General features: G+C 37.4%; 1 protein-coding gene across 1 annotated transcript in view; it reads left to right on the forward strand.

Moving 5' to 3' along the window:
• Positions 1-24,709, forward strand: part of THSD7B (thrombospondin type 1 domain containing 7B) — a 1,185,627-nt gene that overhangs the window by 410,647 nt on the left and 750,271 nt on the right. The gene's annotated exons all lie outside the window — the stretch shown is intronic.

Genomic DNA, 24,709 nt, shown 5'->3' on the forward strand with positions numbered 1-24,709 from the left:
CTTTCTCAAATATATCACCGCTGTGCAGCACATTTGTAGCAAAAATGGCATCTGAATTTAGCTGATATCCTCAGCTAAAAATGCTTTGGACCAGTAATATATGTCTCTTTCTCTTAGGGTACAAACTAGTTAGCTATTTATTATTGAATGTTTTCTAGCATAGATTCTGTATATCTAAGTTTTGGAACATGAAAAATTATCCTAACAACTTTGCCCATTAGTTATAATTTTACAGTTGCCTTAATGTGTTCTGAGATCCTTAGCTACCTCGTACATAAGTATATGAATAAGTTGAGTTGAGGTTTGGAGACTTGCATATAACTTATGTTCTTTTCTAGGTATTTCCTTAATGTGGCTTTGGAAAAGATCTGTTAAATTTTAAAGGCTAATACTTTATCAGCTTAAATTATGAACCCCAAATATCTTGACTGTTTGTATCACTGATTTTTCTTTGCCCTAGATTTTAATTTTCTTAAAGTTTCACAATTAGATCATTTAAAATATGTATTACTATTTCAAGAGTTCATTCTTGAAAATAGAGATAACTTATACACCTGATATCTTAGAACTGGAAAATGTGATGTTGTAGAAGATCTATGGTCCTCAGAGAGTTTTCACTTTAGTCTCATCATCCGTAAATTAAATAGACTGCAAACATATTATGTCACCATGGAAATATGTATAATAGTGTCATTTGCAATATTTAAATGGTTTTGCAAAAACAAAAATGAATTATGCTTTAAAGTATATTAAGTAAAACCCCAGCACCATTAGGGATACAGTCTGGAGGAAATTGAAGTGCATTAAAGCCCCTATAAATTAATTTAATTGTGGGCTCTAATACCACATTAATGATTTTCACTTTTTACCTCACAGTAGTTTTAGGAAGTTTGGAAATAGTTCTAAAAGTCAAGATTGCCTTATGTGAATGAGGCTATTTTATTTTAATCAGAAAAGAGTAAACATTTTATCAGATCTAAATAAGCACATTTATATGACTGTACTCCTGTCTAAAGTTCTCAAAAAAGTGCAGTTAAGACGGAAAGTAGCAAATCTGAAACGTGAATGGGATGCATTAAGAAAATGTGCTTCTGCAACGAAGAGTAGCCCCTGCTCGCTGGAACTAGAGGAAGCCCGCGTGCGGCAACAAAGCCCCAACGCGGCCAAAAGTAAATAAATTTAAAAAGTAAATAAATTTAAAAGAAACTGGGCTTATTTTGAAGGAAATTTTAAAAATAGGCCTGCTTTTCTGAAAGTAGGTCAAGGGAACAAGCTGGTACAGACCCACTCTACAGTGGGGATGGACACTTTGATAGCTGTCACACTTAAGTTTCAGAAGTGAGCATCCTTCCCATCAGATGTTTTGCACTGTTCAAAATGAATATCCATGTCGTCACTCTCATTTTCTCTGGTATTCGTTACTTGTTTCCCTCATTAGTGCGCCATCTAAAAGGTAATAACACATATCTTTTCCCATATGGTTTCATTTCTCAATTACAAATTTATTACTTGTATGTGATCAGACATTTTAAAAGTTGACAAAATTTCAGAGAGATAAAAACTAGAAGCCAAAGTCTAGGCCACGCGTTCCACTCTCGCTTTTCTTACATATCCTTCAGAAACATTCCTTGCACATGTAAGTACATCTCTATGCATAGTTGTGTATATTAATCACACAAAATACACACACATAAGTTTTACTATAATTATTAGTTAGGGTTCTGCCAAAAAAAGAAATGGTACATGCGAAGTAGGTCATTGAGAAGAGTTTAATAAAAGAACTATTTACAGAAGTAGGAAAGTATGAGCAAGGTTTAAGATCAGCTACCAGGAGTTGTGGAGTGCCCCTGAGCAGGTATCAATCTTTATGACACTGGGTCCGTAGTGGCAAAGGAAGGAAGTAGTTTCCGGAATCTGGAGAGAAAACGTTTTTATGGAGAGGGTGCTTGAGAGATGCTGTGGCCTTTAGAGGGATATAAACAAAGTGCAGAGAAAGGTTGGGAGGAGGCTCAAGGTGATGAATGGTCCTTGTCCTCACATCTCCTGCCAGGGATCTCATTGGCTGAATCCAGCCAGAAGCTACAAGGCAAGGGAAGGGAACCTATCCCTTGCCTTGTAGGTCCCAGGTCCATACAGACCTGCCTCCTGGACAGGAAACCAAGTGTGGAATGGTGGAAAATGTGGATCTGAAAATATCTAATTTTTACACATCCGTTTGTACATTCACACAAACAATCAGAATCATACTTGGCAGAATCATCTTCTCCAGGTTGCTTTTATCATATAATGATGTCTTAATGAATATTACACATTAGTGCGCATGGGTCAGTTTCATCTTTTAATGGTTGCATAGTTTTCTTTTGTACTTTTGTTTAATAATTTATTTAAACAGTGCCCTATTGGTTTATCTTTTCTTTCCCTATTGCCTGGCATTTCAGTGGCTTTTAGTTTTTTGCTATTATAAATAGTACTGACATGAATGCAACATTATTTTAAAGGCAGTAAATCAATTTGAGGAGTCATATGCCCCAGAGCATTCTGGGTCATCACCTTCAAAGACAACCTCAACATCTTAGAATCTGTACCTACTTATGCATGATTTATCATTTCTCATTTGCATTTAAAGAAAAGCTCGATTGCAGTTGAAATTAACTGCATTTTTTTGTAGTATATTATCAAATCCAACAACTCAGGTCCAGTGTAATCTGGAATTTGAATAGATTTCCCTGGAGACCCAGATAAACATACCTTATTTTAGAAACCTGGAAACCATTCTCTGGATTTAGACTGTGGCGCCAGTCACTTAAGCTCTTTGCTGGTATCTATTGTTTTTCCCCTGAATCCATAGTTTAGATGTTAGTCCACCTCATCCAAATTAGAAGCATTTCTAAGTGAGTCCTGGCTTTGGAAAAACAATGGATTGATGAAGAGTAAGTGAGTGATATGTTATGTTGCTAAGGATTTCTCTACTGCGTGAGAGTCTGATGAGATGTAGGCTGTGGGGTCATTGATCTGGCAAGATCAGGCTGTCATCATTGTGATGAGATCTGTTGATCTATATTTAGTGTTGGGCAATTGGACATCCATGCCAAGAAAGAAGGATCATGTCAGCAAGCGTATCAGATAAGGAGTGATGCTATGCTGCTTGTTGTTTTAAGTAAACACATAGCTATTCATGTCTGCATGCTCTGTAGAGATGAACAGATCATGGACTCTGAAGCCACAATAACTAGTGGTCTCTTAAAAAATTTGTCAATATTGGTCCTAAGAGGTTCATTCATTCCTCCGATCGTTGCTGAGACCTTATTGTGTGCGAGGCACTATTACAAATACATGAGATAAGTTGAGAATAAAACTGACAAATCCTTGATCCTCATGAACAGGCTAATAAACATGATCAAGAAATTAAATAGAGAGTGTGTTGGATGGTGATGAGTGCTTACGAGGAAAGATAAGGCAAGGAGGAAGGATATGCAGTGATAGGTGAGAGACTAAGAGTTTTTTTCTCATTGTGGTTTTTTAATTAATTTATTAATTTATTTTTTATTTTTTTGTGGTACGCGGGCCTCTCACTGTTGTGGCCTCTCCCGTTGTGGAGCACAGGCTCCGGACGCGCAGGTTCAGCGGCCATGGCTCACGGGTCCAGCCGCTCCGCGGCATGTGGGATCTTCCCAGACCGGGGCACGAACCCGTGTCCCCTGCATCGGCAGGCGGGCTCTCAACCACTGCACCACCAGGGAAGCCTTTAATTTATTTTTTTATTGAAGTATAGTTGATTTATATGTATTAGTTTCAGTTGTACAGCAAACTGATTCAGTTATATATATATTCTTTTTCAGATTCTTGTCCCATATAGGTTATTACAAAATATTGAGTATAGTTCCCTGTGCTATACAGTAGGGCCTTGTTGTTGTTTATCTATTTTATATATAGTAGTGTGTGTATATTACTCCCAAATTCTTATTTTATCCCCCCGCCCACCTTTCCCCTTTGGTAAACATAAGTTTGTTTTCTATCTTGGTAAGTCTGTTTTTGTTTCGTAAATAAGTTCATTTGTATCATTTTTTAAGATTCCACACGTAAGTGATATCTGAGAGACTGACATTTGAAGTGGGTGGGCTATGGGCTGCCTCACTGAGGAAGGGAATTTGAGTAAAGACCTGAAGGAAGTGAGGGAGCCAGCCATGGGGATATCAGGGAAAATCCCAGATGGGGGGAACCACAAGAGCAAAAGGCCCTGAGGCAGGCGTGGCTGTGGCATGTTTGAGGACCAGAGAAGAGGCCACCGTGCTGGAGCAGAGTGAACATGGCAGGCAGTGATAGGAGGTCACGTCAGAGGGGTCATCAGGCCCAAATCAGGTATGTCTTCATAGGTTGGAATACAATTTTGGCTTTTACTCTTGGGCGAGATAGAAAGACATGGGGGAGTTTTTAGAGAGTGGTGACGTGATCTTTTTTTTTTAAATAATATTTTAATAGGATTATCTTGGATGGTCAGTTGAGCAAGTGGTCACGAGGAAACCAGCTGGGAGGCTACTATAGAAATAAGGACGAGTTGACGATAATAGCTTGAATGAAGGTCATGGCAGAGAAGGTGGTGAGAAGCGGTTGAAGGTCGGATATATTTAAGGCCATGGTTTTCTACCAGGGGAGATTGTGCCCAGCAGGGGACATTTGGGAATGCCACAACTGGTTGTCACAACTGGGTTGTGCTAGCTACATCTGTGAGTAGAAGCCAGGGATGCTGCTAAACACTGTAAAATGTAGAGGACAGCCCGCACAATAAAGAATTATCCTGCCCAAAATGTCAGCCCAGATTGAGAGACATTGTTTTGAGGTAAAACCATTATGATTTACTGGTGTGGGGAGGGGGAGGGAGAGAGATACAAGGGTAATACTGAGGATTTGCCCTGAGCAACCAGGAGAGTGGAGTTGCCATCATTTAACCTGGGCTACTGGGAAGGAGCTGGCATGGAGGGAATATGAGTAACTTGGTATTGGCCATGTTCAGTTTTTAAGTCTGTTAGAAATTCACATGGAGATGTTGACCAGGGAGTTGGGTCTGAATTCAGGAGTCAGGTCTCTGCGACAGATATAAGTTTGGAAGTCCCTAGCAGTGAGGTAGCATTTAAATGTATAGCCTTAGAAATGAAGAGGCGACCTTGAAATTTGTGATCCTGTGTATATAAAGGATAAGTTTCTAATTTACTTCCTCTGGGCCAAATGACATTAAAAAAAATTATGGTGGTAAAATACACATAACATAAACTTTACCATTTTAACCATTTTAAAGTATACAATTCATTGACATTTAGTATATGCACAGTGTGTTGGAAACGTTACCACTGTCTACTTCCAGAACATTTTCACTGTTCCAAATTACATTTTACAAGTATTTATAAAAAGACTGGAAAACAATTTGCTGTGAATAATGAGGTCTGAAAGAAAAAAAAATCCATATTTGTCTTTTTGTGAGAGGTTCTTTTAATAGCCTTAAGTTATCCTCAGAGGTCACTCCGTATACTAGAAAAAGCATACTTTGTATACTTTGTACACAGGCGGACTCACATTCAAGTCCTAAGCATCTAGAAAGGAGAAAGTTATTTAACCTCTCTGAGACCTATTTATCTATTGGAAATGAGGGCAGTAAATAACTTAAGAGGACTGGTTTGAAAATCAAAGTAAAACAAATATATTGAAAAACTTAGTGTATTATAGCTACTCATAAATGTTAGCTATTTATCATTATTATATAATTATTTGATGTTTGAAATATTCTTGCTTTTATGTTATGCAGTTTTTGCATACTTTTTTCCTTTAGACTCACAAAAGAGGTGAGATCAACTTGACAGCTATATATACTTTCTTAGTGAATGGTCATAGGTAATTTTGCTGACTTTTTAGCTCTAAAACTTTCTATATGACAGACTCTTGGAACGTTTTAATTTCAGTAGATCCTTCCCGGTGAATAAAAAGGGTGAGAATAATGACCTATGTTCTAAGAACTAAGTAGATAAGTTAAAATTAATCTTTTTGAAAGAAAAAAGCGAGACTATGAAAATGATGTTGGGTAAGAAAAAAGGATCTCACTTAGGTTAATATTTAATTATAGCTTAAATAATAACGTTTTCAGAGTTGAAAGGACTTTGAAGAAAAATGATATTTTATATATATATGTATATTTAAGTTTAGGAACCTTAGAGACAATACAGTGTTCTTAGGATAAAGCTAATTTTTTGAATATGTGCTAGAAGTTAGTAAAATATTTCTTCTGAGAATTTTATTAAATTGGAATCATTTAAATTACATCTATGGCTATTAATTTATCTTAGAGCTATGTGTATAATAAATTCTCAGTGGTGTTATTTCTGTGATATCAAAAAACATAGAAATGTATGGCATGGGATTCACTGCTAAAACCTCTAATTATTTCTCCTTGGAGGCCACAAGTACTAATTTGGTAATGTTCCCAATAAGCCAGAAAAAGTCTATATTACCTAAATAATTTGAAATAAATTACTCCGATTTTTTCTAAACATTACTATAATGGAGGCTCCCTGAGGAGAGAGATGTTGTTTGGTTTTATTCACTGATATATTCCCAGTACTCAGAACATAAATAAATGTTGCATAAAATACCCCCAGCACATTAAATACTTGTAGAATGAGGGGCACTGTCTTGTGTGTGTGTGTGTGTGTGTGTGTGTGTGTGTGTGTATTTAGGGGAGTTGAGAAGTGAAGAGGTGAAGAAATAGAACATATGATACATGTGATTCTAGAACTTGAAATATTGGGGTGGTCAAAAAGTTCGTTCGGATGTTCCCATAAGATGGCACGGAAAAATCCGAATGAACTTTTTGGCCAACCCAATATATATTGAAGAGAGGATATGAAATGATGAAAACCAAAGTCAACCTTATAAATCAGTAAATATGAAAATTAATGATCTGTATTTTCTTGTTCCTTGGTTCCAGTACCATTTCTGATCATCTCTGGAAAAGATGTTGAACACAATTTGTATGAAAAGAAATAGGTACACATAGTAAGAAATTTAACTATTACTGCAATTCTCATGATGAGATATTACAGTTGCATGTTGTCTTCCATTTAATTTCCTCAGAGACAGCCAGTTTCAACTCTTTTTACTGTTTATCCTGATGTTTACCTCCATATTTCTAAGTAATATACTCATTGTTGATATTTCTTGATTTGTGTTGAATATTTCCTATTGATTTTGTCCTATGTCAGCTGAAGATTTATCTCTCATCTACCTACCCCTTTCCCTCCTTATTGCCTCCCTTGAAAGTAGTTATATCGAAATACTTAGATCAATGAACAGTGATTGTATTATTATTTCTACATAGATACTGTTCTCTGCTGAGTCAAGCAGTGTACCATACTTCCGCCTCCTTTTTTTTCAGCTTTTTGTTTTATACAGAAATTAAAAATGGCCTCATCTTTTCTTTTGCTTTGCCTTCTTCGAGTCTACTGCTGCTTTCCCCCTGATGCTCCAGCTGACATAGCCATACTAATTTTTTTTTTTTTTTAGCGATGTGGAGCATCTTTTTTTAAAAAATATTTATTTATTTAATTTTATTTTTGGCTGCATTGGGTCTTAGTTGCAGCACATGGGACCTTCGCTGTGGTATGTTGGATACTTCGATGCAGGGTGCGGGCTCTTTGTTGTCGTGCATGGGCTTCTCTCTAGTTGTGGCGGCATGGGCTCCAGAGCACGTGGGCTCTGTAGTTGCAGCTCACATGCTTAGTTGCCCCGCGGCATGTGGGATCTTAGTTCCTCGACCAGGGATTGAACTCGTGTCCCCTGCATTGGAAGGCGGATTCTAAACCAGTGGACCACCAGGGAAGTCCCCCATATTAATTTTTTGAAACATTTAAGCACTGTTCAAAACCCTTTATTATGTTTTTTGGGGGGAGATCTTTCCACAGCCCTCTGCCCTCCTGATTCAGTGTGGACTGCTGCACAGCTTCTCATCTTGAACCCCTTGTTCCCAGTTCCAGTACCAGTTCTCTTCCTTGCCTTTGTGGCTTTATTTTCTAGAACTGCTAAAATAGGGTACATTGGAAGTCATTTTTCATGTCTGAAAGGGTCTCTGCTTGTCATATACTTGACTGATAGCTTGGGTGTGGAGTTCAAGGTTAAAAAGCACTTTTCCCTCAGAATTTTGAAGGCTCTGCTCTATGTATTCCAGCCTCCAGTATTGTTGCTAAGAAGTTTTTGTCATTCTGATCTCATCTCTGTATGTTCTGTTTGTTTCTTTTCCTCTTTCTGAATCTTCTTTTTATCCACGAAGTTCTGAAATTTCATAATTATGTACTTTGGGGTGATTCCTTTCTCCTTTATTTTACTGGCAATTAGGAGAATATTTTAGCAATATACTCATGCTCTGCAGTTCTGAGATTTATTTTTTATATGATTTTCTACCTCTGTTGTCTCTCTTCTGAAACTCCTTAGACAGATGTTTTACCTCTCTAATTGATCTTCAAATTTTAGATATTTCTACTGTTTTTTCTTCTGTTTGCATTTTTATTCTAATTTCTAAAATATTTATTACATTTCATCTTTCAACCCTTCCATTGAATATTTTTTTTGGCGGTACGCAGGCCTCTCACTGCTGTGGCCTCTCCCGTTGCAGAGCACAGGCTCCGGACACGCAGGCTCAGTGGCTGTGGCTCACGGGCCCAGCTGCTTCACGGCATGTGGGATGCTCCCGGACTGGGGCACGAACCCGCGTCCCCTGCATCGGCAGGTGAACTCTCAACCGCTATGCCACCAGGGAAGCCCCATTGAGTATTTTTTATTTCAGCCAGCACATTTTAAATTTCTAAGATACCTTATTCTATAATTTTTAATTTTTTAAATTTTTTTCACATCTTTATTGGAGTATAAATGCTTTACAATGTTGTGTTAGTTTCTGCTGTACAACAAAGTGAATCAGCTATATGTATACATATATCCCCGTATCCCCTCCCTCTTGGGGCTCCCTCCCACCGTCCCTATCCCATTCCTCTAGGTGGTCACAAAGCATCGAGTTGATCTCCTTATGCTATGCAGCAGTTTCCCACTAGCCATGCATTTTACATTTGGTGGTGTATATATGTCAGTGCTACTCTCTCACTTCATCCCAGCTTTCTCTTTCCCCCTATGCCCTCAAGTCCGTTCTCTACATCTGTGTCTTTATTCCTGCCCTGCCACTAGGTTCATCAGTACCGCTTTTTTACATTCCATATATATGCATTAGAAATGGTATTTGTTTTTCTCTTTCTGACTTACTTCACTTCTGTGTGGCACATTCTCGGTCCACCCACCTCACTACAAATAACTCAGTTTCATCCCTTTTTATGGCTGAGTAATATTCCATTGTATATATGTGCCACATCTTCTTTATCCATTCATCTGCTGATGGACATTTAGGTTGCTTCCATGTCCTGGCTCTTGTAAATAGTGCTGCAATGAACATTGTGGTACATGTATTTTTGAATTATGGTTTTCTCAGGGTATATGCCCAATAGTGGGATTGCTGGGTCATATGGTAGTTTTTTAAGGAAGCTCCATACTGTTCTCCATAGTAGCTGTATCAATTTATATTCCCACCAACAATGCAGGAGGGTTCCCTTTTCTCCACACCCTCTCTAGCATTTATTGTTTGTAGATTTCTTGATGATGGCCATTCTGACCGGTGTGAGGTGTTACCTCATTGTGGTTTTGATTTGCAATTCTCTAATGTTTAGTGATGTTGAGCATTTTTTCATGTATTTGTTGGCCATCTGTATGCCTGTTTTGGAGAAATGTCTATTTAGGTCTTCTGCCCATTTTTGTTTGTTTTTGTGATATTGAGCAGCATGATCTGCTTGTATATTTTGGAGATTAATCATTTTGTCCATTGATTCATTTGCACATATTTTCTCCCATTTTGAGGGTTGTCTTTTTGTCTTGTTTATGGTTTCCTTTTCTGTGCAAAAGCTTTGAAGTTTCATTAGGTCCCATTTGTTTATTTTTGTTTTTATTTCCCTTACTCTAGGAGGTGGGTCAAAAAGGATCTTGCTGTGATTTATGTCATAGAGTGTTCTGCCTATGTTTTCCTCTAAGAGTTTTATAGTGTGGGTCTTACATTTAGATCTTTAATCCATTTTGAGTTTATTTTTGTGTATGGTGTTAGGGAGTGTTCTAATTTCATTCTTTTACAGGTATCTATCCATTTTTCCCAGCACCACTTACTGAAGAGGCTGTCTTTTCTCCATTGTATATTCTTGCATCCTTTGTCAAAGATAAGGTGACCATATGTGTGTGGGTTTATTTCTGGGCTTTCTATCCTGTTCCATTGATCTATATTTCTGTTTCTCTGCCAGTACCATATTGTTTTGATTATGGTAGCTTTGTAGTATAGTCTGAAGTCAGGGAGACTGATTCCTCCAGCTCCGTTTTTCTTTCTTAAGATTGCTTTGGCTGTTCGGGGTCTTTTGTGTTTCCATACAAACTGTAAAATTTCTTGTTCTAGTTGTACGAAAAATGCCATTGGTAATTTGATAGGGATTGCACTGAACCTGCAGATTGCTTTGGGTAGTATAGTCATTTTCACAATATTGATTCTTCTAATCCAGGAGCATGGTATATCTCTCTGTTTATGTTATTTTTGATTTCTTTCATCAGTGTTTTACAGTTTTCCGAGTACAGATCTTTTGCTTCCTTAGGTAGGTTTACTCCTAGGTATTTTTTGTTGTTGTTGTGATGGTAAATGGGATTGTTTCCTTAATTTCTCTTTTTGATCTTTCGTTTTTAGTTTTTGGAATGTAAGAGATTTCTGTGCATTAATTTTGTATCCTGCAACCTTACCAAATTCATTGATTAGTTCTAGTAGTTTTCTGGTGGCATCTTTAGGATTCTCTATGTATAGTATCATGTCATCAGCAAACAGTGACAGTTTTACTTCTTTTCCAATTTGGATTCCTTTTATTTCTTTTTCTTCTCTGATTGCTGTGGCTAGGACTTCCAATATTATACTGAATAATAGTGGCAAGAGTGGACATCCTTGTCTTATGCCTGATCTTAGAGGAAATACTTTCAGTTTTTCACCATTGAGAATGAGGTTTGCCTTGGGTTTGTCGTATATGGCTTTTATTATGTTGAGGTACGTTTCCTCTGTGCCCACTTTCTGGAGAGTTTTTATCATAAACTTATGTTGAATTTTGTCAACAGCTTTTTCTGAATCTATTGAGATGATCATATGGTTTTTATTCTTCAATTTATTAATATGGTGTATCACATTGATTTGCGTATATTGAAGAATCCTTGCATCTCTGGGATAAATCCCACTTGATCATGGTGTATGATCCTTTTAATGTGCTGTTGGATTCTGTTTGCTAGTAGTTTGTTGGGTATTTTTCCGTCTATGTTCATCAGTGATATTGGTCTATAATTTCTTTTTTTGTGATATCTTTGTCTGGTTTTGGTATCAGGGTGACACTGGCCTTGTAGAATGAGTTTGTGAGTGTTCCTCCCTCTGCAGTTTTTGGAAGAGTTTGAGAAGGATAGGTGTTAACTCTTCTCTAAATGTTTGATAGAATTTGCCTGTGAAGCCATCTGGTGTTGGACTTTTGTTTGTTGGAAGATTTTTAATTACAGTTTCAATTTTATTACCTGTGATTCATCTGTTTATATTTTCTAAATCTTCCTGGTTTGATCTTGGAAGGTTGTACTTTTCCAAGAATTTCTCCATTTCTTCCAGATTGTCCATTTTATTGGTATAGAGTTGCTTGTAGTAATCTCTTATGATCTTTTGTATTTCTGCAGTGTCAGTTGTAATCTTTCCTTTTTCACTTCTATTTTTATTGATTTGAGTCCTCTCCCTTTTTTCTTGATGAATGTGGCTAAAGGTTTATCAATTTTGTTTATCTTTTCAAAGAACCAACTTTTACTTTTATTGATCTTTGCTTTTTTTCTTCGTTTCTATTTCATTTATCTCTGCTCTCATCTTTATGATTCTTTCCTTCTACTAACTTTGGGTTTTCTTTGTTCTTCTTTTTCTAGTTGCTTTAGGTGTAAGGTTAGATTGTTTATTTGAAATTTTTCTTATTTCTTTAGGTGAGCTTGAATTGCTATGAACTTCCCTCTTAGAAGTGCTTTTGCTGTGTCCCATAGGTGTTGGATCGTCGTGTTTTCATTGTCATTTGTTTCTAGGTATTTTTTTTAGTTTTTTGATTTCTTCAGTGATCTCTTGGTTGTTTAGCAGCACACTGTTTAGCCTCCATCTATTTGAGTTGTTTACTGTTTTTTTTCCTGTAATTGTTATCTAATCTCATAGCGTTGTGGTCGGGAAAGATACTTGATAAGAATTCAGTTTTCTTAAACTTTCCAAGGCTTGATTTGTGACCCAAGATGTGACCTATTCTGGAGAATGTTCCATGGGCACTTGAGAAGGTGTATTCTTCCGCTTTCAGCTGGAATGTCCTAAAAATATCAATTAAGCCTATCTGGTTTATTGTATCATTTAAAGCCTGTGTTTCCTTATTTATTTTCTGTCTGGATGATTTGTCTATTGGTGTAAGTGGGGTGTTAAAGTCTCCTAGTATTATTGTGTTACTGTCGATTTCCCCTTTTATGACTGTTAGCCTTTGCCTTATGTATTGAGGTGCTCCTATGTTGGGTGCATAAATGTTTATAATTGTTATGTTTTCTTCTTGGATTGATCCCTTGATCATCATGTAACGTCCTTCTTTATCTCTTGTAACAGTCTTTATTTTAAAGTCTATTTTAAATGATATGAGTATTGCTACTCCAGCTTTCTTTTGATTTCCATTTGCATGGAGTATCTTTTTCCATCCCCCTCACTTTCAGTCTGTATATGTCCCTAAGTCTGAAGTAAGTTTCTTGTAGACAGCATATATAAGGGTCTTGTGTTTGTATCCATTCAGCCAGTCTGTGTCTTTTGGTTGGAGCATTTAATCCATTTACATTCAAGGTGATTATCGATATGTATGTTCCTATTACCATTTTCTGAATTGATTTGGGTTTGTTTTTATGGGTCTTTTTCATCTCTTGTGTTTCCCACTTAGAGAAGTTCCTTTAGCATATGTTGTAAAGCTGGTTGTGTGCTGCTGAGTTCTCATAGCTTTTGCTTGTCTGTAAAGCTTTTGATTTCTCCATTGAATCTGAATGAGATCCTTGCGGGGTAGAGTAATCTTGCTTGTAGGTTTCCCTTTCAGCACTTTAAATATGTCCTACCACTTCCTTCTGGCTTGCAGAGTTTCTGCTGAAAGATCAGCTGTTAACCTTATGGGGATTCCCTTGTATGTTATTTGTTGCTTTCCCCTTGCTGCTTTTAATAGTTTTTCTTTGTATTTAATTTTTGATAGTTTGATTAATATGTTTCTTTGCATGTTTCTCCTTGGATTTATCCTGTTTGGGACTCTCCACACTTCCTGGACCAGATTGACTATTTCCGTTCCCATGTTAGGGAAGTTTTCAACTATAATCTCTTCAAATATTTTCTCAGACCCTTTCTTGTTCTCTTTTTCTTCTGGGACCCCTATAATTTGAATGTTGTTGTGTTTAATGTTGTCCCAGATGTCTCTGAGACTGCCCTCAATTCTTTTCATTCTTTTTTCTTTATTCTGCTCCCTGGCAGTTATTTCCACTATTTTATCTTCCAGCTCACTTATCCATGTTTCTGCCTCAGTTATTTTGCTCTTGATTCATTCTAGAGTGTTTTTAATTTCAGTTCTTCTGTTGTTCATCACTGTGTGTTTGCTCTTTGGTTCTTTACGATCCGTGTTAAATTTTTCTTGTATTTTCTCCATTCTGTTTCTGAGATTTTGGATTATCTTTACTATCATTACTCTGAATTCTTTTTCAGGTAGGTTGCCTCTTTCATCTTCATTTATTTTGGTCTTGAAGGTTTTTACCTTGCTCCTTCCTCTGTAACATATTTTTTTGTCGTTTCATTGTTCTTTTTTTTTTTTTTTTGATGGGTGGGGCTGTATTCCTGTCTTACTGGTTGTTTGGCCTGAGGCATCCAGCACTGGAGTTTGCAGGCCGTTGGGTATAGTTGGGTCTTGGTGCTGAGATGAATGCCTCTGGGATTCCGCACTCTGATTAATATTCCCTGAGGTCTGAGGTTCTCTCTTAGTCCAGCGGTTTGGACTCAGTGCTCCCACCACTGGAGCTTGGGCTCAACCTCCAGCTGGGAACCAAGATCCTGCAAGCTGTGTGGCACAGCAGAAAAAAAAAAAAAGAAAGAAAGGAGCAGTACAATTAAAAAGAATAAAAAATAAAATAAAATTAGAAAGATAAAAAATATATTAGGAAAAATAAAAATGTAATTGAAAAAACTGCAACAATTTAAAACAAAACCACAACTGAAAAAAGAAAAAAAAAGGGAGGGGGGAACAAGCCAAAAAGAGCAGAACAATAACAAAGTAGAAAGAAGAAAATAAAATTAGAAAAATAGAAGATTTATTAGAAAAAATAAAAATATAAATGAATCAACAACAACAAGGTAAGACAGAGCCCCATCCTGAAAAAAGAAAAAAAAAAAGAAAGCCTTGGCTATGGGGTGTGGAGTTTGGGTTGGGGTGGAACTTAGGCAGGGGCGAGCTTTAGGGTGGGGTGGTGCCTAGGCCTGGGGGGGTGACATTTGAGCATGGGGGGGTGCCTAGGCACAGCCAGAAAAGACCTTGAGGGTGGGGTCTAGGCGGGGCGACGTTCACGCGTGGGGCAGGGCCTCTGCTTAGAACCTGCACAGCAGGGGAAAAGCATCATGTCCAAAGAGGAGCCTCTGGAGTGTGGGGCTCTGGAGTTTGGTGGTAAGGCCCTGGGTGAGGGTGTGTGGGTGGGGTTTAGGCCCAGCGTAGTTGGAGGGGGTCTCAGAGGGGGCCTCCGAGTGTAGAGGTGGGGCCCTGGGTGGGGGTTTAGGGGCGGTGCTTGGGCTCTGCATGGCAGGAGGGAGGCTCTGAGGGCAGAGGATTAGGTCCAGGAGCCCAACAGCCTCCCCGGTGCCTAAGTGGATAGGGAAAGCACTGGCTGCATTCCCTTCTGTTCCTCCACTCCCACCCAACGCCTGTCTCCCCCAGGGTCTCCCCTGTTGCCACTGGACCCCTAACAGTGGGTGGGTCCCACTGGGTGTAGGAACTCCTCCCCTCCCCCAGCTGCCCCTCAGGCTTGCCAGTCCTGTAGGTCTGGCCTTTACTTTGGCTCCCCCTTTCCCCCCACTTCCATTCCCTCAGGAGCCGAATGGCTGGAGTGGGCCTCAGTGGGCAGAGGATCACGCCCGGCATCTCAGCAGGCTCCCCGGAGCCCTAGTGGGCAGGGGAAACCTGGCCACATTCACTTTTAATCTTCTGCCCTCCCAGTGACCCCCCAATTTCCCCCTTTGGGAGTGGGATCCCTTCCCCGCCCCCAGCCACCCCTCAGGGGCTGGTCCCATCCTGCCTCCACTTCTCCTCCCCCCTCATTCCCCCCACACCCCATGTCCTACCCGGTCACTGGGGGTTCCTTCCACCCTCTTAGGTGGACGTGGTCCCCCACCGGTGCCTGGTAGGTGCCCTAGTTGTGCAGAGATGCGAATTCCGTGTCCTCCTAGTCTGCCATCTTAACTCCACCCTATAATTTTTTAAATTGCATCTTGTTTTACAGATGCAGTGTGTTTTCATTGAGAGGATGTTAATAATAATTTAACCTTCTCCTTTTCATTCTCTGTACCATTTATGCTCCCTCTAAATCTGTTACTCTTTTATTCCTTTATTTGTTTGATCATGGCCTGTGATATGGGGAGTTTTCTTCTAATGTCTGCTGATCATTGACTATTTCTTTAGTGTTTCTGATTATTGAGGGTGAGACCTTAAAAGCTGATTGACATTCTATGTATGTGACTCAGCTGTTTGGGCTTCTCTTTCAGGCTCTACTGAGTGGTGCACTGGCTTTTTTTATTGGGGGATGGGTTTCTCAAAAAATCTATATCCATCAGTACCTGAAGGTCTTTTATCCGGGGCTTATTATGGATATTATTTAAGGTGAAGGCTAAGCTGCTATAAAAAAGATGTACCCAAGTACATGGTTTAAAAATAGGGCTTCCCTGGTGGCGCAGTGGCTGGGAGTCCGCCTGCTGATGCAGGGGACATGGGTTCGTGCCCCGGTCCGGGAGGATCGCACATGCTGCAGAGCGGCTGGGCCCGTGAGCCATAGCCACTGAGCCTGTGCGTCCGGAGCCTGTGCTCCGCAACGGGAGAGGCCACAACAGTGAGAGGCCCGCGTACCGCAAAACAAAAACAAAAACAAAACAAAACTTCCTGAGGAGTTGAATTTTGTTGCCTGTTTTCCTGCAAATATTGAAGAAGGGACAGAGGAAGGGATCTGAGCGGCTAATTAATTCCATTTATAGGCTTTTAATTATCCCCCATTTCAAGCCATAAGCCTTATTACTTTTTTCTAGGGCCTTTAGGACACAAACTTTCTCAGAGTTCTGTAAGTATAAATTAGTTTTTTCTGTTGTTGTTACCATATTCTTCTGTAGGCAGAATCTTCAGCTTCCTTTACACTTTCAAGTTGCTTACTGCTCCTCTACCTGTTCCCCATGTTCCAAAATTCATTGCTGTCTATTCTCCACCTCTAGTTCTATATTTTTGTCCCTTATTGATATCTATCTTTTAATACCTTTACTGTCATTTCAAGGGAGCATTAAGAAGGAGTGAAAATACACACAAGTGTCATGTCCCCCAAGTTAATGGGAAGTCTTCTAACCTTTCTGTCACTTCTGTTTTAGGCTATTTATTCTGGAATAGAAAGGATGTTGAATGTTAATTTTTGTGGTGATTGACTCAGTTATTCTCTTTGAGCATGTACTCCAAAATGTGTTTTATTATAAAATTCACTGGCCAACCACACTTTTCCCAGGTTAAAAATTTGTTTTAATTTAATCTAAATGTTCATTGGCTCTGTATGATTCGTGTCAGACTGAGCTGTTGGATTGGGGATTTATAGGGAGAAGATTTCCCCTTGGAGGTCAAATTATCAATGGAACAATTCCTTTACGGCCACCTGGAAATTATCTTCCTTCAACTTTTTCTTTCATGGTGAAATTTTGATATTTAAGATAAGTTTCATTTTTTCTTAACTAAGAAAACAGAGGATTCTGTGCAAAGAAGTATGAAAGTCAAAGATGAAAACTAGTCAGACCTATCAAAGTGGGATTGAAATATGAATTAAAGACCAAAAGACAGTATTACAAATTCATAAAGCAACCTTAAAAGCTTATTTTATGAACATCTTCATGGCCATCATCTTATTACCGTGTTGATTGGAACTAAAAAAGGAGAAAAAGCCTAGCTTCTTGTGGGTTGGTTATGGATTTACTTAATTCATGCAGTTATTTTGATATATCAACAAAGTTCCCCCAACTTTACAGCCACAGGTGACATCTGTGCTACAGACATTAGTGCCACAGGTAATATCTGAGACTTAGAGAAATAATTTCAAAAGTGTATGTTTAACACCATTCATATTTACTACTCTCTTTAATACTATGTACTGTTAAAGCTTATTTTCATAGCAAATGTATGCATATGAATTAACCATCTCATCCTTTTGTTTCTTTTATTCTTTGGAATTACTATGGTAGCCAGACTGTGGTTCCTGTAGGCAATCTGTGATATTACTACCCTCTTACCTTGATCATTTTTCCCCCAAATGAGGAAAACAATAAGCTCCTGTGGAAAGAAGTGGTTTTATCACCCAACGGTGAATTTCATTCGTGGATGCACTTCATGAATGAAACTGGTAAGAATAACATATGGATATGTTTTTTTTGTGTGGATTTTTCCTCAGGGTTAATAATTTTTTTTAATTGAATACAGCTGCTCAAGGATTTTTGTTGCTAAGTATACTCACTATGTTGAAAAGGAATGGCTTCCTTTTAAATCTTTTTAGACTACCATTTTGAGGCTTAATTACTTAGCTGTATTTGTAGAGAACCTGTAAACAATAGAGATGCTGACAGCACACATTAGGTAGGCTGCTGCGGTGGTTCAGATCACAGGTACCAAAGTCAGACTGTCTGGGTGCTAAGCGAAGGTGTGTGACCTCAACATTACGCCTTTGCTTTCTCATCACTAAAATGGGAATAAATGAGAAAGTCTATGTAAAGCATAGTTCATATTCTGTATTACATACTCAAAAGTACATTTTCTATACTCAGAGTATTACATGATCAAAGTCATATTAAGTACTCAATTAATGCTACCTTTTTGTTGCTATTTAATGGATGCTACTGTAAGAGATTATTTCCTGTCCCTCCCACCGCCTGACATGTAGAACACAGTTTAGATATATAGACATGCAAGTATAAAGAATATTATTTCTCTCAAGAGGTCATCTGATATCCTTTTACTTCACTTTAAAGTTTATCTTCTAAAATAAGTGTTTTTAAAATTTCCATTTTATTGCTTATTTCTATTGGCCTTCCTCATGCACCTTAGCTGGTTCAAATATTGGATCTCCAATAATATTGTCCCCTGTCATTTCCATTTATAGAATGCTTTTATTGTTTTCAAAGCAAGAGCTAGGGGTTCTAGCCAATACAATTTACCAGGCAGAATGCAGTCTCAAAGCTTACTTAAGAGCCAAGAATGTGTAGCCCGTTTGACCAAACCTGCGATTGAACTTAGATGGGTCCATATGATTGACTTCCTCCAGCTTCAAATTTGGAATGAGAAAAATCAAGGATGTGAGCAACACCTTGGTATTTGATGATAAGGTCAAAAATTATTATATTATAATACCTTTCCTTTTGTCTTCCCTGGTCCTGACAATAGCCTGAGATGTTTTGGGAAGGGTCAGGAAGAAAACAAGTTTGAATAGCATAGATATTAAGTGATGGAACCAACACTAGCCCAGTGCCCTTTCAAATTTCAGTGAAATTTTCATTACACAAAGGTCTTTGGTTTTCCTTGTTTGAAACTTTGAACTTAGAACTGCTAATGGTGTTGCCATTCTCAACAGAGGGGCTTGTGAGCCAAAAAAAAAATACCACTTTTTATGTTTCCTTAGATTTCATGTTAATTGGTTATCATTTTGGTGGTTGATGATCCAGATAAACAAATGTTTTATGCCAAGTGGAGGCTTCTCATTACAGCATTCTGTGCTGTTATAATACAGTAATTATTACCATGAAAGAATGATTCTTTTTAACAACTTTATGGAAGTATAATTTATATACCCAAATGTACCCATTTAAAGTGTATATTTTATTTATCTTTACTACATTTACCAAGTTATACAACCATCACGACCACCTATTTACAGTTAATTCCCATTCCCACCCCCAGCCCTAGGCAACCACTGATCTAGTTTCTTTCTCTATGAATTTGCCTTTTCTGGATATTGCATATAAAGGGAATCCTACAGGAAGTTGTCTCTTGTGACTGGCTTCTTTCCTTAGGATAACGTTTTTGAATTTCATTGATATATGCTGTATTATAGCATATCGATACTTCATTCCTTTATATTGCTGAATAGTATCATAGTCTATCGTATTGATATAGCATTTTTTAAATCCATTCACAAGTCAATGGACATTTGGCTTGTTTCCATTTTTTTGGCTACGATGGATAATGCTGCTGTGAATATATGTGTGCAAGTCTTGGTGTGGACATTTTCATTTTTCTTGGGAGTGGAATTGCTGGGTTATATAGCAAATAGATGCTTAATTTTTAAAGAAATTGCAAACTGCTTTCCAAAGTGGCCATAGCTTTTATATTCCCACCAGCAATATAAGAGGATTCCTGTTTTGCCATATTTCTTTGCTAACATGTGTTTTGTCTGTGTTTTTGATTAAATTTGTTTTAGTGAGTATGAAATAGTATCTCATTGTAGTTTTGATTGGCATTTCATTAATGACTAATTATGGTGTCTTTTCATGTATTTATTAGCTATTTGTATATTTTCTTTGGTGAAATGTCTACTCCAGTCCGTCTTGCATTTTTAAATTGCATTGGTTATCTTCTTGTTATTGAGTTTCAAGAGTTCTTTTTATGTTCTAGATACAAGCCCTTTATTGGATATGGGGTTTGCAAATATTTTCTTCCAGTCTGTGACTTGCCTTTTCAGTTTTTAGTGGTGTCTTTGAAGTGCAAATGTTTTGAATTTTAAAGTCCAATTTATCAATATGTTTTTCGTTTATGGATTGTACTTTTGGTCTCATAGCTAAGAAATCTTTGCCCTATTCAGGTTATCAAAGAATTTTCTCCTCTGTCTTCTTAAATTTTTGTAGTTTTAACTGTTACATTTAGGTCTGTGATACGTTTTGAAATTCTTTTTTGTATGGTGTGGGTAAGGGTTTAAGTTCATTTTTTTGTTTTGGATATGGATATCCAATTGTATCAGCATTGTTTATTGAGAAGACTATACTTTCCTCATTGAATTGCCTTGGCATCTTTGTGAAAATCAATTGACCATAAATATAAGGGTTTATTTCTGGACTTTGAGTTCTGTTCCATTGATCTAAATGTCTGTCTTCATGCCATTACTACACAGTCTTGCTAACTGTAGCTTATCTTGATAACTTTATAATACATTTTGTAACTGGGAAGTTCTCCAACTTTGTTTCATTTAAAAATTCCTTTTGCTATTTTGAGTCTTTTGCATTTCTGTTTCCATTTTAGGATCAGTTTGTCAACTTCTGCATAAAAGCCTGATGGACTTTTGATAGGGATTATGCCAAATATATAGTTCAGTTTAGAAAGAATTGCTATCTTAGCAATATTGTGTCTTCGGTTTATGAACGTGGAATGTCTCTCCATTTCTTTTATTTCCCCTAGTAATATTTTGTAATTTTTAGTGGATAAACCTTATACTTCTATTGTTAAATTTATTCTTAAGCATTTTATTCATGTTGAATGAAGTTGTTCTTTTAATTTCATTTTAAGATTATTCACTGGTAGTACAAAGAAATACAATTTATTTATTTTTTTAAAGAATTTTATTTTATATTGGAGCATAGTTGATTAACAATGTTGTGTCAGTTTCATGTGTATAGCTAAGTGATTCAGTTGTACATGTACATGTATCTATTCTTTCTCAAATTCTTTTCCCATTTAGGTTATTACAGAACATTGAGCAGAGTTCCCTGTGCTATACAGTATTTTTAATACAGATCTTGTATGTGCCATGACTGGTTGTTAAGCTTATTATTTGATGATTAAGCTACTCCCTGATTTAAAATTGATGATACTAGAGAGCTATGTAGAATTTCCTGGACTTCCTGGATATTAATTGTAGGAGTAAAATTTATTTGCAGTACTTCCTGCCTAACAGAAGCTTGTAGTGTTAGGGTATAATAGGGGGGAACTGAGCCTTTTAATGATCTCTGCTACCTCTCTTGTCCAGAAGGCCTCTCCTAGCACCTTATCACGGCAAGAGTCTTTTTTCCTGCAAACAAATGAATAGAGAAAACATCCTTTAAAGTACCAATGGACCATGTTACGAAAAATACCCTTAGTTAAATGAAGAGACTATTAAGACATAGGAGAACTTGGCCAGTATCTTTTAGCTTATATTTTTGAGAGTACTTGGTTTGAATGGAAAAGATGTGTTGTTTTTCTGTTTCCTAAAACTCTGTTTAGAGATCAGTCCTGCAGTCTATGCCTGGTACTCTATAATTCTAGCCTCTTGAGAGTTAAGTATCTTGTTTTTGTTTTAATATTTATCTCCATTGTGTATTATTATATGCTTCAAGTAACTACTATTTATCATTTCAACTACATGGTGCAAAGATGTTTATTGCCTTCTTAAATGTGATTTTAAAACTGTATTCTGACACTGTAACTTTTCTTCTGGGAACACATGTCCAGTTTTATAAGGTAAATCAATTGGACAGTGTATTTCAGCTAACATAAACTGGTTTTGTTCAGAACATGCCTATAGTTTCCAGTGAATCACAGCTATATTTAGTATCCTGAAATGGTGGGAGGTTTTAAAAAGTTCAGAAAGTAGCAAGTAGGTGAGAATCTTGTTCGTTGCATTTCATTGGGTTTATATTAAAGTTATAGGCGGGGTTCCTAAAATTGCTGGTGGGGAAATTTGAGGATTACCAATAACTAGATATTCATGTGTTTGATGCTTACCAGCATTTATGTTAAGTTCAGAGAATCAGAAGGATTCTCATATTCCTACCCAGAATACTACACGTAAAGTCTTGTAAGATATTTAAGATTCAGTCGTGCAATACTTTAAACAAAGTATAAGTTCTATAATTGTTAACATGTCGATAACATGCTTGTGGATACTTAGCTGGCCGCTTTGGTGGTGCGGTCTCCTGCACATAGCATGTCTGCTATGACTGGTCATGAAAAATTCCTTTTTGAATTAGAACTTAATAAAAACTTTCCCGGTCTGAACACTTAAGCTCTACTCCCTGTGCAATTAGTTGTTTCATTTCTTTCTCAGCAGTTGAGTAATGATTATGACTCCAGATGCAGTGAGAGTGATAAAGAGATTGATTAATTTCACTTGAAAGGGCATATGTTCAAAGAGAATCCAATCGGAACGCCATGAATGAAGATCTGACATCTCTGCAGTGGAGAGTTGTACCCTTACATGGTGTCCCACCAGTGCTGAGAATAGTATCTCTAAACCAGTTATACTTATCCACTTGGTCTATAAAATATTGAGTCTTGCTCATAACCTAGTGCACACCTATGTGAGTGTATCTGTTCTTGCTACCGTTCTCTGTCTTTGTAACAAGCTGTTTGTGACAGTTGGAAAGGTTCCTTTGGCTCCTTTACCCTAGGGATGCCTTTGAGTTGCATGTTGTTATTGATCAGTAGCATCAAGGTTGCTTCAGAACCATGGCTTAATTTAGAACACACACAGGCACACACACACCACTGCACAACAGAACCTTTCTATATTCTAGTGTGGAAAACATCTTCAATATTACAGCAGTGTGACCACCGAGAAAAATCTTTTATTACATTTTATAAAAAAAAAACAAAAAAAGGGTCTATTTATCTAATACTTTATCAGTTTACATCGATTTGATACTTCATATTTTCAAGGAACACTTTTCATCTTAAATATATCTTTTACATACCACTCCCTTTCATTTTCATGTATTCTGTAATTTTTAAAATAAATATTTTATGACAATTTAGAAGTGACTGAAAACTTAATTTTTAAGAGCAAAATGAAACATCCATCAAAACTGGTGGGTTCAAATTTTGATGAAGTAAAGATAAGGATTCACAGCTGTGATTTTAGCATGGAGCTTAAACTGAATGAGTTTTGTTTCTGAGTCTGTAAATGAGTGGGTGTGCATCCCGGAATAAATAGAACACATGCATACTTCTTTTGGAAAGTGTCTCTTATATACAAGTCTCTCTCATAAGGCATGAAGTTGAGAGGATTGTATAAATTCGTGATACTTTGAAGACCATCATAAGAACTTTTACTCAGTGCTTCTGTAAATCAGGAAAGGGTTCTCATTCCTTGGATTTGCTGATTGTTTTAATAAAGAAGTTTTTATCTGAAATGTCTTAGGTTCTTTTTCCTGCCTTTACGCTTGAATGCTAAGGTTTTATTCATGCAGCAGGTAGTTCTTGGGCATTACTCTATGCCAAGCGCTATGCTGTGAAAGCTAAAGGGTGGAGCAAGACAAGCTCCTGTTTTTAGTAGGAGTGGCTGCCATTGACTGATTGCAACATGGAGCAAATAGACCATGTGGCCCTCGAAGACGCATCCTGAAAGAACACCAAGAATTTCCTTCTAAGTTATATTGATGCAAAACTTTGGATGTTTTAAGAATATATCCCTTACTCTGTGCTGCTTGCATTTTTTCTTTTTAAGTCCTAGGATGTTTTTTCTGAGAATACACAAGTGCTTCCTAATCACTGCATTCTGAAACAGACAGTGAGGTCAGTAAAGGATGATAACAAGATGACTGGAAAGGAGATGTCTGAGAAGAATTTCACAGATATTTAAACACTCCTCAGCACTTAGGTTAAATTTTTAAAATTTATTGAGGAAGTCGCTTTAGCTCTTTAAGTCCTTTTGATATTTTGAAGACATTTCCATTAGGGTGAACTTTGACAAGGAGTGATTTTCCCCAGGGAGTTTCATGTGTAATACTCAAGAAAAATGTACATCCTTAACAGGAGTTTCACAAATCAAGGATACTTTTTAAAAAGTTTTTTTGAAAATCATTTTGTATTCAATATTAAAGCCACGGATGCATTCAAAGGTTCCATCTTTGTTGGACTCTCTGATTTGTCCTTGATTGATTTTGAAATAGATGAGCCAGCTTTTAGAGCAGGAGAATGATTTAATTATTACAGAGCCCAAGAAGCAAAATCAGATTTGATGGTATGTTGAAACAGTGTTCAGGATGAATTAGTGAACAGCTGTGGCGTATATGTCATTGATACCTGATACCCTCATGTTGACCTAAAAGTGGTGCCTTTTCCTTTAGGTCTTCAACTCTACATATCAAAGGTTGAATTTATTGGTGCCTCTTAACCTGGGATGAGTTCACTTGTCTCATAATGGAAATTGGGGCACCGATAAAGAATCTAGAGCTTAACAAATGGAGGAAAGGACAAATGCAGGATATACTTAATTTAGTCGATGGTTAGGGACCACATTGTAGGATGATTAAATTAGCAGCCTGAACACCGATGTCAGTACTGACACCAGAGGTCAGCTAATG

Source organism: Stenella coeruleoalba, assembly GCF_951394435.1.
Source record: "Stenella coeruleoalba genome assembly, chromosome: 6".
NCBI classification, from domain to species: Eukaryota; Metazoa; Chordata; class Mammalia; order Artiodactyla; family Delphinidae; genus Stenella; species Stenella coeruleoalba.